A 16,087-nucleotide genomic window follows, 5' to 3' on the forward strand; every position below is an offset into this window, starting at 1 on the left:
TCTTGACTTGATATGTCAAGAAGACTACAACCGATAGTGGATAACCTTTTGCTTAAAAAGGCCCGCCCATCTCATATATATGATAAAGGAAGTAGGCTGTTTTTAGCTATTTTTTTTTTAGTTTCTTTTTAGGGATCTAATATGAGATGTATAATGTGCTCATACTCATCCATGGAATATTCCCCTTCAAAAGCCTTTCTAATGGAAAAACGGCTAAAGGATACTAACTTGGTTACATAGCATTGAATTAGGTAGGACACTCGTCCTACTTCATAGATAGAAAAAGAACTAGTAAGTCCATTATTTGTGGTACCCATAAGAGACCTTTTTTCTTTCCTTGTATTGTATTAAATAAAAGCTAAAGCACTTTCTATTAAGAATGTATCTGGTTCCATTTTTCTTTCGTTAGTTAAGCCACCTTTTTTCTAAAAAGGATTGTAGTAATTCTGGTTTGACACTATTTGGAATGACTCTCTCATGTTGAGAAATTCTGTTTAGTGGCATCGATCACAAAATCCATTGACAGCTGCATAAATGACTAGAATTTGTTTTTCAATTGGCAGTGGTGATAATGTGGTTGTTTCGGTACTTCTGTTAGCCTTGCAACTCTATTGAGTAATGCCTAAGTCGCCGCATCAAGGTCTGAGTTAAATTGAGCTAGGGCAACCACTTCGCGATATTGTGCCAATTCCAGTTTTGAACTACCGCAGACTTGTTTCATAGTTTTCAACCGAGCGACAGACCCGACGCAATTGACAGATAAGCCGACGTTAATCGCAGGTCTATTTTCGCAATAAAAGAGATCTATTTCCAAACAGATTTGTCCATCAGTAATGGGGATCACATTGGTGGGAATATAGGCTGATACGTCTCCAGCTTGTGTTTCAATGACGGGTATGGCGATCAAGCTACATATATGATGGGTGGTAACTATCTTGTACGGTTCGGGAGGGGGGGGGGGTCGGCGTATTTCGATCAGTGTGGGGAATCTTTGGCTCTATCGAACATACAGAGAATTCGAGGTAGCATTCTGCCGATGTCAAGTCATGGACTGGTTTCTTTAGCCCTTTTTCTATGTGTTGGTGTTCTATATGACCAACATAAGACTCGACTTGTTAGATATTATGAAGGTTCAGTGAGCACCATGCCGAATCTCTCTAACATTTTCTTCTCTTCCTCATTAGCCAATATGAGTTCACCTGGTACTAGCAGCTTTATCAGGGAATTTCTCATCTTAGTAGGAGTTTTCCAAAGAAATATCTTAGTAGCCACATTAGAAGCGCTTGGGATGATTTTAGACGCGGCCTATTCCCTTTGGCAATATAATCGTGTGGTTTCTGGGAATTTAAAACTCGATTTCCTCCATAAATTCTCCAATCCAAATGGCAGAGAAGTTTCCATATTTATACATTTTATTGTTGGAGGGGAAACCGTACATTAAACTACCAAAGAAACTAGGGTAAACCAATATGATCATGACATTTTAGGTGCTTGTGATGGGACGGATGCGACTTCCCTCAGTTGGTTTGGGTGGCATAGCCCGTTGCATAAGTCACCCCCCCCCTTTTTAAGCATTTCTTTAGTCTTTAGGGAGCCAAATCATGACTTTACTAAACTAATAAATAATGCTCGCGCTAGGCGCTTACCTTTTTTGGCTGTAGGGTTGGGGTAGCTTGCTGGGTGAGACTAATAGAAAGAAAGGATGGGGGCAACCATGCATGGTACTTCTCAACCCTGTCTCTGAGGGACAGTTGAACTAGTGACTCATGAATGCTACCAGGTTGGATGAGCCAATAACTCGAAGGCGTTCGGTCTGTTTTTTGAGCAAGAATCACAGCCTTACCTTATCTTCACCATGATACGGACTCCAAGTTCTTATAGCAGAGCACAAGGAGATTTATCATCAATATGATGATTGGAATGGAAACTAGAAGCACGACTGGGGTCCTCGTGGTCCAAGATAATCAAACCATCAATAACAGTAACGTAAGCATGAGACTTTTTGGTAGTACCGGTGAACTAGATGGCTGTGGCGATGGATTTTAGTAGTGAGGACTTGTAGTATCTCTCTAGATCTGGCAAAAGAGAAAGGCCCCCCTAACATAATTCGAATGGAGGCTGACTGCTGAGCCCACTCTGGCCTCGCGGGGCGGGCCCCTGTGGTTGCGAGCTGGAGCTGCCATAGCTTATGGCTATAGCAATGGGAGGGCCCCATCAGAGAGAAAAGTTAGGATAACGAACGCTCCACCTGCCAAGCGGGCGGCAGGAGAATCGGGTAAGTGCTTGGTAAGCCAACAACCTAGTGAACCAGGCGGGGTACTCGAAGAAAGGGGGCACACTGAGCAAGTCAAAAAATTGGCCCCGCTCTGCTTTCTTAAAAGCAAGGACCACTGCTGGAGGTCAAACCAAGGATCTATGGAAGTGGGGGCTCATCCCTGGTCAATATTGTATCAAACAATAGGGGGCTGTGGCACTGACCACTTTTTTTATTGATTCAATACAATAGGGGAAAAGATCGTACAGTTCCCTACCGAGGCAAACTCTCAACGAATCCTCCGCACACTGGGAATACCTCTTCCGTGCGTCTTTCTCGTGGCGGGAACAGAACAATAGGGAAAGATCTGGCCCAAGGTGAGCTTTCTTTATTTAAGAGAGAATGGGGAGTGAATCGAATTCTGTTTGTGTTCTTTGGGGGCTTTCGAGCCCTTGTCGATCTTTTTCTACGTTAAGAAGGGGGAAGAAGTCTAAATCAATAGACATTAAAGAACCATCATTGATGGACGTTACACATGACACAATCAATTCGACTCAAGGTCCGACGTTAATAGAAGTTTCTTACTTTCCTAGTAGCAAAGGAAAGGGCAGGGCTTTTTTCGTAGTAATAGTTGGCGGGTCTCATGAGATCTATGCTGGCCATTGGAATCAAACAAAGGTCGAAGGACCATTCAATTCATTAAGGGGCATAGCGGCGCCCTCGCCCGGTGCCATTTCCGGACCTAGCAACAGACGGGTGGGCCATGCCTGCTTTGTTTGAGCTTCTCCCATGCACGCAGACTGAAGATATCACTTGTCCTGGACAAGTATGTAGAGATCTTCGTGGGACCGTGGAGGGAGTCTCAATCGATCTTTTCTAGGATTCCTTATCACGCTACACATGGAGATCTTTCCATTGATAGATCAGAGTGTCCCCCTTTGAACAAATTCTTAGAGGTTAGGTTACTACCTACTTCTACGAAAGAGGTTTACTTTGTACTGCTCGGAGGTCATATAGATCGGAATCCGGAGCGATAAGAATGGAAGGGTTGGTGTGGCCACAACTACAACTACTGGCGCTTCAAATTAGATTCTAAGGGTGCTACTGAAAGCCTTTTTTTAGGTCTTGTAATAGGGAGGTGTAAGCCTCAAAAGCCTTTGGTACTTCGGTATTGTCAGACGGCTTTCTTTGCCCCAGCTTGGCGAATTGCATCCTCGCACAACGACATTCTTTATTTGTGCGCCCCTTACCATTCTCGCTCAGTCTTTCAACTGCTGGGAAGGCAGTCATAGAAATGAAGCTTATCGCCATGCCGACCATCAAATACGAGATTGGGCCCCTTCTCAAAGATTTGATGGAATGGCCCACCCCACCCAAGAATGCTTATGTCATAGGGGAACTCATGGCAGGAAACAATCCTTATGGTTTGTTTTGATATCTAGTAGGAATAATAAAAATATTCTAGGTTGGTTGGTGAGCCTAGTGATAGGAAACTATCTTGCTTGGTTCAGAGAGCACTTGTTGGGTTAAATATTTATTTGTTGCTAAATGTTACGGCCTAAGTGTGAACTATTGACCCTGCAACATAAACAAGCACCCTACTATTACACCAACACTATGCGATAACAACGCATAAACATTATAATAATCTGTGCATAGCCTCAAAACCATAGGAAATATAAATACTGGGCTGAAACGACATAACACCCTTCCGCAAAGTGACGATAATAGCCTGCCCAAATACACAGTGAGAAACATCCTGCACCACGTCTGCAGTACCCTTACAACTCCTGGTTGCCCAATTGATAATACGCGCTCCACGTCGCATAAAATTGAGTAGGAAGGAAATAAATGAATAAGCTTCGATGGAATAAAATCGCACGAAGAGGAATAAGAAGGGAAGTGTCCCTAACAACCATGTAGCCTCTCGAAGATAAGTACAAACATCTTCGTACCGATCCGCAAGACTCTACTAGACTTGCTCATAACTCGTGAGACCTAATTGAAACTAGAGCTCTGATACCAAGTTGTCACGACCCAAAAATTCACTATAGGTCGTGATGGCACCTAACACCGCCTCCAGGCAAGCCAATGGTGTTTAATCAACTTAGTTACTCATTTTATCATTTTTGAAATCATGAATCCCATTAAATAAGTAGAGTAAGGTCTGGTACTTGTAGAAAACCCGTGATTTTTATTTCCAACTTCTATATAAAATATAATTACAAGGTGAAATGATAATAATAATGTGAATTGCAATAATGAACATCCAGTAGGAACCCATCCGGTGTCACAAGTGCATGAGCATCTACTAAGGAATACAATAATAATACAACATCTGTCAGGAATACAATTTAGACTAAGAATATAGATAACTCTGATGAAGACTCTGTATGCTACAGATTATAACATGGAATGCAGCTCACCGTAAAGTCCCCGCAACAGCCGTGCCTTTGGGCCAAAAAGACCACCAGACATATATATACCTACCTATACAATAAGTGCAGCAAGTGTAGCATGAGTACGTAAATCAACGCGTACCTAGTAAGTATCTAGCCTAACCCCGAAGAAGTAGTGACGACGGGTCGATGCCGACACTTACTAGAGGTCCAATAAGTAGTATGCTAAATCCTAAACTGATATGAAGCACAACAGTAATAGTAGGATGAAATGGTAACAAGCATAGTCTTTGAAAATTTCTCTTAAAGATATGAACTTCTCAATATCATATCCTATCTTAATAGCTCGGAAAAATATCAAGTGCCAATATCACATGAATAAGAAATACCATATAAAATGTAAGGCATCAGTGGAAGGAAAATCTCGTGAATATTCGGACTGCTAGTGATATAACACATGATTATATCGAGGTCGTACGACCCGATCCTATAAGGAATATGATACTAGCGAGGCGAACGACCCGATCCCATAATAATGTGTACACTACCGAGGGTCAAGCAACATGAACCATAGATGCATCTATTATACCACCGAGGCGAACGGTCCGCTCCCATAAGAGTGTAGTACGAAATCCTGCCGAGGCGAACGGTCCGCTCCCATACGAGTGTAGTATGAAATCCTGCCAAGGCGAACGGCCTAATCCCACTAGAATAAGTAGCTTTTACAGGTCATTGACCCCACTCACGAATATACGTGTGAGTTATGAAATTTAAGGGAAACTTAGCAATGAATACACACATCGCGGGATAAATTCATAAGGGAAGCACAAATTCTTTCGCGGATTATCAAGTAGCTCATCACATCTCTAAAATAGCAAGTCTAGCACCCTATGCAAGTCTAGTCTCAAGTCGTAATGCAAAATAAAGGAATTAAACAAGCAAAGATAACTCAATTAGTACAGTTATAGCATGGCGTGATCCTAAGTCTACCTAGACATAATCCGGAATTCTAGCATCCGCACGGACACCCATCACCTCATACATGCGTAGCTCCCACAACATGTAGCCATAAGAATAAAATACCTATGGGATAAATTCTCCCTCATAGGGTAAGACATGAGACTTACCTTGCTCCGAACTTCCACAACCGGCTAAAATTCCTCTCTAACTCGTCAATTCAAAGCCAAACGATCCGAAACAATGTGCAAATCAATCAAAATATACTCCAATGCTTATAATTAATCAATTTATAACAATTACCAACTTTGCTTGAAAAGTCAATAAAATCAACCCTCAAGCCCACATACCCGGATTACGAAAGTTTTCGAAGATAAACTTTACTCATAACGGTGCGAACTCAAATATATAATTTATACTAAATTCCATGTCCAATTTTGTGGTCAAAATTCTAAAATACCAAATTCTAGGGTTTTTTAGAAAATCTCACAATTTCGATGTTCAAATCCATGTATAATTCATGTATTTAACCTGCAATGCAAAGAAATCACTTACCTAGGGATGCATGACGAAGAAGTCCTTCAAAATTGCCGCAAGCTCAACTCCCATGGAAGATTTGAGATAAACTGAGCCAAAACCCATTTGTGTAAACTTATACACTACCCAGGAAACCTCTATCACGAACGCAACACTGCCCTCGTATTTCCAAATCCCAACAAACTCAGGACCCAAAACACTTCATCGCGAACGCGAGGTTGGTCTTGCGAACGAGATGCTTCACCAGGATGCTCTATCGCGAACGCGTCCATGATTTCGTCAAAGTCACACCTCAATTTGAGGTTATAAAATGGTCAATGCAATAGTAATACCCAACATAAAATCGGGGTTGAATTGCACAGGGAGCTATACGAATGCGATTTAGAGGTATATATTAGGGTGAATGAGCTTGAACTATCTTAAATTATACTTCCACAAAATTGGTTGATTCAAGGTCTAGTTTAAACCAAGATTACAAGAAACTAAGAGATTATTTTTGTTGTTTTTCTCAAATATTGTAAAAGGCCTTGGAATATGACCTTCACCTAGGTGTTTGCCTAACGGGTTGTAAATTTTAAAGCTTTAATTGTTGATCGGGGTGTATTGAAGCTATCAACACTCAAGTACCCACTCAATACCTCTCAATAAGAGAGTGATTTTGCCCAATTTGGCTTTCTGAAGTCCAAATGGGTATTGAACAAAACAGTTGATAAAATGCTCAAGCCGGGTTTTACTATTTCTAGGTTTAACCCTTTACTTGAGACTATCTATCTCTTGATTTTGTCCCAAATTTTTGTTAGCCAAGTTTTCCTAGACTAAGTCTCTCTTTCTCAAATAGAGACCAGGTCAAATAGACATGAACTAATGTTTGCAACCATTAATTCTACAATTAAAAGCAAGAACAAGGCTAAATAATAAACATCCAACCATAAACAAGACATAAATCAAACACTTATTAGGTTTACACTCTAGGTTTGGGTCACAATCCTAGTGAGAATCTAGCTACTCATAGTGGGTATAAAAGAAAACAAAGAAGAAAAGTTGATAAAACTTATATTGCAACATAAAAATTTAAAAACCCAAGGTTAAATCACCAAAATAAACTAAAGTTGCCTAAAGAAGTAAGGAAAAATAGCTACAACACTTTTAATATTTAAAACTTGACCTAATTTTGTGAAACTATTCTATTTATTCAAAGCTGGAATTTTCAAACAAAAATGCCCTTTCAAAGGTTCTACGGCTGCACAATTCTGAACCGCGACCGCATCTCTCATGTTCTACAGTCCGCACAATTCTTTGTGCGGCCGCGTAGGGATCTTCTGCGGACCACACATTTCTGAATGCGGCCGCGTAGTTGAGTTTTGCGACCGTACAATAATTGTGCGGTCTGCACTTCCTTTTAGCTCGATATGCACACTTTCTGAACTTCTTATCTTGCTTAGCTTCTGCGGCCGCACATTTCATTGCGTGGTCCACACTTGAGCTTCTGTGCCTGATTTTGACCTTGAGTTCAGATTACTCCTTCTTGAGTTGGATTTCATTTTGGTGGCTCATTTTCCAATCCTCCTGCAATTAAGCATATTTCATCAATTTTCAGGAATACAATTAAACACTTTTGGACTAAAATAAAAGTAAAAAAGGTGCTAATAAATAGTCAAGATCCCCACTTATCAACTCCCCCAAACTTAAGCTTTTGTTTGTACTCAAGCAAATAAGATAATTCCCACCTCCACAAGTTAAGAGCTATTCCAGCTAATCTAAGATGAATCAATCACACATCAGTTGGGACTAACAATTATCCACAATACTTATGAATTATCAACAAGACAATTATTTGAATTTTTAAGCAAAAATAGTTCTAATGTGATACTTGAGCATCAAGAGTTGACTTTGTTCCTCAAGGAAGCTCGCTCTTTCATGTAGGTCATTGTGGATCCCAAACTCCTCTTTCTCTGCTCTCCATTAGCATATCTCACTTAAGAATGTAACATTCAATTCAAGGATTTGTGAAAAGTTTGCTCATCTCTCTCAAAAGAATGTCACAAGTACGACTCTAAGTACCATATGCTTGCCCCTCATGTAGATCACCACTAATGTAAGTTTACTCTGCTTGAAATCATGTAGGGCTTTTTCGGAATGTAACGAAGCCTTTCAGATTAAGGTTGGATAAGTTGGAATAGAACGGGTTCATCTTTCCTTAAGCACTCCATTTTCTCTTTTTTGGCTCATGGTTTGCCGACTCTTTGAGGCATTTTCTTATTCCTTAGGGGAACTAGAAAGACTTAACATCACTCTTTCTTGGTCATGATATTAATTTTTTCCTTCTTTGTTTTCTCCATTATTTGCATCGTTGCTTTTTTTTGAATCGCTTCATCTTTCCAACTTATTCACTTTCTTTTTGCATTTTTCTTTTTGTTCTTCCTTTCTTTTTATTTGCCTTTCCTTTTCTTCATTTCTTTTCTCTTTTTGTGCCTTGATACCTTTTTCAAACTCCTAGTCTCTCCCCCAAACTTATGCTTTAGCCCATTATTTATCAAGAGTGTTAAGGAAAGCACGGGTGCCAAGAGAGGGTCAGTACAAAATGTGTAAAGGCTTGTAACATGGTTATCAAATGAGAAAGGTTTTAGGCCCAAATGGTTTGATTAGGGATAACAACATTGGTGGGACATGGAAAATTGCAAGCGGGTCAAGGAGATACTACAATCACTTCTTAAGCCAAGCAAAACATAAATTTTCGCCTCGAAACACATTCGGGGCAAGTTCTAGACCATTCACATGGGTAATTAGACTTGCAACAAAACATCTCACCTCTCACACAGTTGGATTGTTAAAGAGGATAGAGTCGAGGGCCGACAACAACCATATTTAAGATTGAAAATCTTTAATGGTTCAACTAAACCACTCGATGATTGCTTAAGTCAACACAAGAGTCAGAAGGTCACTAACTAGAGATATTTCTTTCTAAGAACTTGTTTTTAATCATAAGCACGTAGTTAAGTGTGTTGGTACCAAGTGAAGCATGCTTCACTATTCTAGTCTGACTCAATTAGGTCTTTTTATTCATTATCACAACTATTCTTACCTAAACATAAAAAACGAACTCAATCCCTTAAGAAGGTTGTCACGCCATCCATCGTAGGAAGAGTCACCAGGTGTCGCGCCCCTTTTTCTTGCGAAATCGGGTTTCGACATGTGACAACTCTTTTAAGGAGAGTGTTAAAAGAAAGAGTCGCCACCTAACAGGTTTGAGGTGCGTTAGGGCACCTATTTGTAAATAACTCTAGTTCAACCAGTTTGCGTCACCAAAGATTTGGTAAGGGTCCCGGCCGAACTCGAATTATACGAATTAGTCAGACAAACAAAGACAAAGAAAGCAAGAAGTTTGGGAAAATTCATTATTAAAAGACTTTGAATAAACACAAATAATTGATTTAAAGACAAGATGGGTGTCCTAAGTTTTTTAGCCTAAAGGATTACCCCGTGCAACATAAATAATACTTCGTAACTCCCTCGAGATGAGGTATTACTCGTATTATTCAGCGGGAACATACTATCATCTCCTGCTACCCGATTACTATCTTTATATTTTTACTTAAGCACGCTAGTTGAGTCTAAACTGTGCCTTATGCGTGCACTACCCATCCCACATAGATAGCATCCTAGGAAGCTCAACTCTATTCAAGGACAAGGATGAAGCTTTCGAATCTCAAAGATGGCCTTTAATAAGATCTCAAGCTAAAGAGTTGCAAACTAAGGTTGCTAGACTTCAACGGCAAATAAAGAAGCTTTTAATTGTAGAGGAAGAGCTCAAGACCAAAGGAGATGAATTGTCCAAATTTTAAAATTATATGGTGGTCCAAATTGAAGTCCAAGAGGAAGAAGATTGGTTCACCAAATCAGCCCTTGAAGTCCATCAAAAGGGGCTCAAAATAAGTTTAAAAGATGTCCAAAAGGGGGTGTTTCAAAAGGAGCCCAATTGGAGTCCAAACCAATGGCCCAAACTAGTTTTTTTTAAGGCCCAAATCTGTCCCAAAGGGTCTTGGCCGACCCCACCTAATTTTAATGACTTTTCTTACTCTTTAGCAACCACCCTACCTAATTGTAATGACTTTGTATGCCTTAGCAACCACCCTACCTAATTTTAAGGACTTTTATGCCTTAGTACTCCTATAAATAGGGAGTTCTTCTCATTCATAAGACACTACATTATTGATTAAGTATATCATACTTTGAGAGTTCTTTTGAACCTTTGTTACTTGTGCTTTGAGATTTATCTTTCAACCTTTACTAGTTCATAGTTCAAGGTAGTAAGATTACTTCTCTTTTGTGATATCTTTGATTCTTTTGTGGTATTCTTAGAAGGCGATTAATACTAGTTATTAATTGTTGTCTCAAGTTACTCGTAAAGTGGTCAAGATTCGAATCTATTGTTTTGACTTGCTTTTAAGTAAAGGCGTTTGATTTCTTCCATAAATCAAGATGTTGTTACTTTGATCTTATCAAGGTTATAGAACTTGCGTTCTTGGAAGTTCTTGGAAATTCTTTCCTTGAATTTTTCCATATCCTTTATTTTCATCTCTTTAATTCTAGTTGTTCAATTCCTTGTTGTTATTGCTTCCGCATTTACTTCTCAAATTCTTACTATAGTTTGGATTCCCGACCTAGTTGCTATCACGTGTGTAGGCATGTATGTCTCCCTCTATTTGGATGGTTCTAGACCTTATCTGGGCTGCTCAAAATGCAAAAACTAGGCGACAAGCAAAATACATAAAGACTTCACATAAAATCAACTAAAGGCTCACATTGACCCTACACTTAGACAAAAAATGCCCGCAAACACATATGCAAATTAAGAGATTTCAGAATTCAGAACCTTAAACCTGTAGACATGATTTCTAGGTGGCTTTGAATCAAAGTACGTGGACAGTTTAGAATTAATGTCATTAAGCCCTGTAGATATGGTTTCTATGTAACCTTGGGATTCAAACATGCAGGCAGTTTCAGATGCAAGGTGTAATCTTATAGACGTGATTTCTAAACAACTATACAGTTTAAAGCGAGTGGAAATCTTGTATTGCATGCTAATTATTGAAATTACAAATTATACGTGATTAAACCTATAAACATAATCTCTAGGTGATTTACGCAGTAGCTGGTAGTGATAACCATTGAAAATACTCATGATTAATCAGTTTGATCTTATAGGCATGCTTTTTAATAGTGGCAGAGCTAAGCAATGAAAAAGTGTTTGAAAAGTTCAATATTAACACTTTAAAGCGAGTGGTATTACCCTATAGGCAGGATTCCTAACGATTAGCGATTGAAATTGATTTTTATACTTGGCTCCTATAGGCATGTATTCTAAGTGAGCAGTATAATAACAATAGCAAATTAACCAATTAAAGTCCTATAGGTATGATTTCTAGATGGAGATCAATAGAACATAAGCTAGTATAATCCTAGGATCATAGTATCTAATGAATATGCTGCAATTATGCAGATTGAAAGGTTGGTCATTTTATTTCCTATAGGTATGATGTCTAACAAACATATAGAAGCAGAATATGTTAAACGAATTAAACACACAAGTACTATAGGCAGGTTATCTAACAACACATAGAAGTAGAACATGTTGAACAAATTAAACACCTATAAGCAGGATTTCTACCCGTTTCATGCAAACATTAGAATAGACTCATTTTTCCAATTTTACTAATATCCCAATTGTTATTACAACATTATTACAGGCCCAATGAATGAAATAAATTACAGAGTTACAAAATAACTATAGTGGGCCTAAGACAGGCCCAAAGTGTATCTAGCCCAGCCAGGCCTTTGATTTCATATCCATACATGTTTCACCATAGCCTAGAAGTCACAGTCAATCCAACATAAAATAGCCAAAACCCAGTAGCCATAGTTGATAAAAAATCTAGAAAACAGCCATTTACACAAGCCCATTAGCTTACTCAGTAGGTGAAAATGGGGAAGAATTGAGAAATTAGGACAAGGTGGCCAAAGAACCTTAGGCCCTAGTGTGTCAGAGTTCACAAGAGTCCCAAAATGGACCCCGAGTAGTGCTCACACTAGAGAGGTTGATAGAGGGGATTTAGGGGGCCTTGGCTTTCAACTAGCCCATAATTAAACTCATAACAGGAAACAATCAATAAAAAATAGTAATAAAGTAATAGGTTTGGAAAAGCATTTGCAAACACTATAAGATAATCACGTATTGAACATGAACTCAAGAAGTAAACTAACACATTGGGGCAGGGTGACATATAATAAGAGACAGGAAGCCTGGGATTACAAAGTTAAAAGGAAAAGGCACTAGACTAGTAAAACCAATTAATGCAACCAATTTAGAACTTAAAGGATCAGATTATACCAAACTCAAGGATTAAACAGTATAATACAAACAGGATCAGACATCAGCCAAGGAAGATTAGTTTAAAAGATAACAGGTTGTTAGAGGTACAGAATTGGATATGGCATGAACACATAGAGTGATAATCATAGTCATAGGGGCACACTATACATTTAGAGTGAAGGTCTTAAACAAATTAAGGCATATTAGTGACATAAAATAATCATTAGAGAAGTTCATAATCAAGTAAGAACAGGATTAGGCCAAATAATCAAGGCATGACACTTAGATTATCAGTAACATAAAACTAATTATGCTTCGAATTGTCTAGATTGCCTAAGTTAGGTACAAGCACATTATTAGGGCTAGCAATATAATCACAATCACACATGAGGAGAGTCATGGGGTACATTAAGTCATGCAATTTTACAGAACATGCTAAAAGTACATAATAGAATAAACATTGCGAAGGTTTAGAAACTAACCAGTTATTGTTCGATAAACAAGAAAAGAACAGCAATTAGGAGCCAGTCTCAAAGGTGTCAAGTTCCCAAGGTTTCAAGAACCCAGGGCAGTGCTCACACCCAAGAAAGGTCGAAAAGTAAGAAATTTGGTGGCCTTGGCTTTCAGTCGGCCAAGAGCCAAACAGAACTGAATAGTAAACAACTACAGAGTAGAAACCTTTGTTATTTAGTGATTTTTCGTCTGTCTCAAAAGGGAAAGGGGAATGGGTTTATATAGTGGTAAAATTAGCACATATGTAAGGAAATACAATCAATCAAACCATAAAGGAAAGAAGAACACATAAATCAATTTAAATTTGATTAGGAGAAGAAATCGGTAAACCTTAGTTTTTAGGGAGAATAAATATTGACAAAATATAACAAAAATCGGACACACAGTAGACTATAGGATGAATATAAAAATAATAACACTAAAATAAGAGAATCGAATCAATTTTGGTTTGATTTGAAGAGATCTGAAAACCTTAGTTTTAGGGTAATTAAGAATCAACAAAAATAAACAAATACTTGTTCTCACAGCAGAACATAGGATGAATATAGACAGAATAGCAAAAGATCAGGGATTTGAACCGTTTTTGGTTCGATTTTGATAAGATTTTCTTGCCATGTTTAGGCAAGCATTATAGGAGAGTAGCCAGTACTAGTAGGAGGCCGTATATGGCAACTACTACCCATCGAATCCCATATTATGTGAGATTAGGAGAGGATTTAGGGGGGCGGCTAGGGTTCTTGAGAGAGGGAGATGAGGATTTGGTGGCGGCCATTTTTGGAAAATGGGTTAGGGTTAGGTTAAAGGGGTTATAAAGAGGGGAGAGGGTTTTATTTCGGGTCGTTGATCATTTGAGATCAACGGCCAAGATTAAAAGGAAGGTGGGGCGGGTTGGATAAACGGGTCACGACCGAGTTTTAAAAGGGGTCATTTGATTGGGATGCTAAATAGACCATTATTTGGTCCGAAAATAGGTTTAGTGTGAGGCTAGTTTTTAAATACCCAATATTTTAGCAAAAATAATTTATAAAAGTAATTAATGAATAACAAAAAATATTATTTATATAATAAAATGAGTAAAAATAATAACTTATCATTATAAAAAAGTTATTTTTTGCATATATAATATAATTATACATGAATATAAGCTGTTATTGCAAAAATATACAATTAGCTTAAAAATGCAAATGTAATTATGAAAATATTTAAAAACATACATGTTAGTGAAAATGATAAGTTTATATGATTAAATCATCATAAAAATAATTTGAAGGATAATTATTGGATATTTATATAATAAAATGCACAAAGAAATTGATTTAAAGCCTTTAAAAATTATGGAAAATTATGAAAATGCTTGTATAGGTTTATAAGCTAAACTATGATGCAAATATACTATTTTGAAAGTATATATATATATATTTTAAAAATATGAGAGAAATATTTGGTATCAGTACCCGGTTCACACAAAAACTACCTTTGAAAAGAACCATGATATTAAGAAAACCAAAGGCTTATTGATCACTTAAACATGAAAAGAAACTACTAAATTAAAGAATCTATTAAAGTAAATAAGAAGCTAGAAGCTATAAAGTAAACTACTGAAAGCATAAACGAATATACAAAATGAGAGAGAAAGAGAGAGAATATATACATCAATAGAGAGAGAAGAATATCTACATAATGAATAGTAAAAAGAGAGAATGTTATAAGTTATTACAGGCCTATGTCAAATATCAAATCAAATAAACTCCACCCCCGAATAAGAACAAGCATTGTCCCTAATACTTAACAAAATAAGAATAAATAAGGGAAAGAGTAAAGAGGACTCTCTATGTGGTCTTGGACATCTCTGTGTCCATAGCAGCGTCACCGCCCTTAGGCTCCTCCAACTAGATCTCATCATTCTTTTCTTAGGGGAGTAGCTGGGTTGGAGAACATCTGTCACACCGCCTCAGTAGTGTGGGCAGCAAGGTCTGGCTCCTCAGACTGGCTAGCTGGTGCCACTGGTGCTGCTTGGTCTACTGGTACTACTAGAGCTGTCTCCATCAATAAATCAAATGAAAGGTCCCTAGCGATTGCTATCTTGTTGACCTCTCTCCTCAATCTGACCACTGACTTCTTGGACGCCTGGGATTTTTTCATCTTCTTTACCTGCTTCCAAGCTCCTCAATTTCTCCTCCATGTGCCACCAAACTGTCTTTAATTGTCTTCTGGTTTTCCAATGTTTTCTTCAAAGTATCCTCCACTATCGAAGAAATCTGGGGTGTTGGGGTAGAAGTTTGTGCTGCAACAGCATTGGATAGGTCAGACAGCTTTGCAATAGCTGTCTACATCCAGTTGCTGAGCCTCGCCAGTGTTTGGGAGGCTCGCAGCACAGAAAGTGGATGAGCAGGCATAGGCACCGGCCTCAAAGTAGAAGTGGAGGGGGCTGATGCCGATGGCCCAGTTATACTGGTGGAAAGCCCGGCTGCAGTGGTAGGCCTGTCAGCTAAATCTGTAACTTCCACCGAAGGCTCATCAGACTGGCATACGGTAGTAGTCGGTTGACCCTTGTTCTTCAGGTTCCTTGGGTCCTTCAAAGAGTACCATGTGAATGGCTTCTTTGCTTGAACCTTTGTGTCAAAACTCTAAGACTCCACCCCCATATCCATAAGATACTCCATGATAGTGCTGGGATACGGATAGGAGCTATCACCCTGCCTACCTACCAGAGACATGTTGGCCGACATGATGGCACCCACATTGATTGGGTACCCATCCATGATAGAAGAAAATAGAACTGCCCGTGGGATTGGGAGATTGTTTTCATTCTGTCTTGGATCTATTCGACTGTACACAAAGGTCTGCCACCTTTTTGCTTCAAAGTTGATGGTGTTCCGCTGAATAGGAACCCCTGCTGTGATGGTGGTGGTCCTAGAGCTGCCAAAATCTCAACTAGCCATGGGCGAGGTGCATCACCTAGTGCAAACTTCTCCAAATATTGCACCGGCTTCACATCCTTGAGCCCCAAATATGTGTTCAGGGAGCTCTGATCAAATAAAATTATTAAGTTCCCCA

At 38.7% G+C, this 16,087-nt stretch overlaps 1 pseudogene; it reads right to left on the bottom strand.

Annotated features, from left to right (window-relative positions):
- Positions 1-347: 347 nt before the first annotated feature.
- Positions 348-15,792, bottom strand: LOC142172660 (ATP synthase subunit alpha, mitochondrial-like; annotated as a pseudogene).
- Between the last annotated feature and the right edge of the window lie 295 nt (positions 15,793-16,087).

Source organism: Nicotiana tabacum, chromosome 18 (assembly GCF_000715075.1).
Source record: "Nicotiana tabacum cultivar K326 chromosome 18, ASM71507v2, whole genome shotgun sequence".
NCBI lineage: Eukaryota > Viridiplantae > Streptophyta > Magnoliopsida > Solanales > Solanaceae > Nicotiana > Nicotiana tabacum.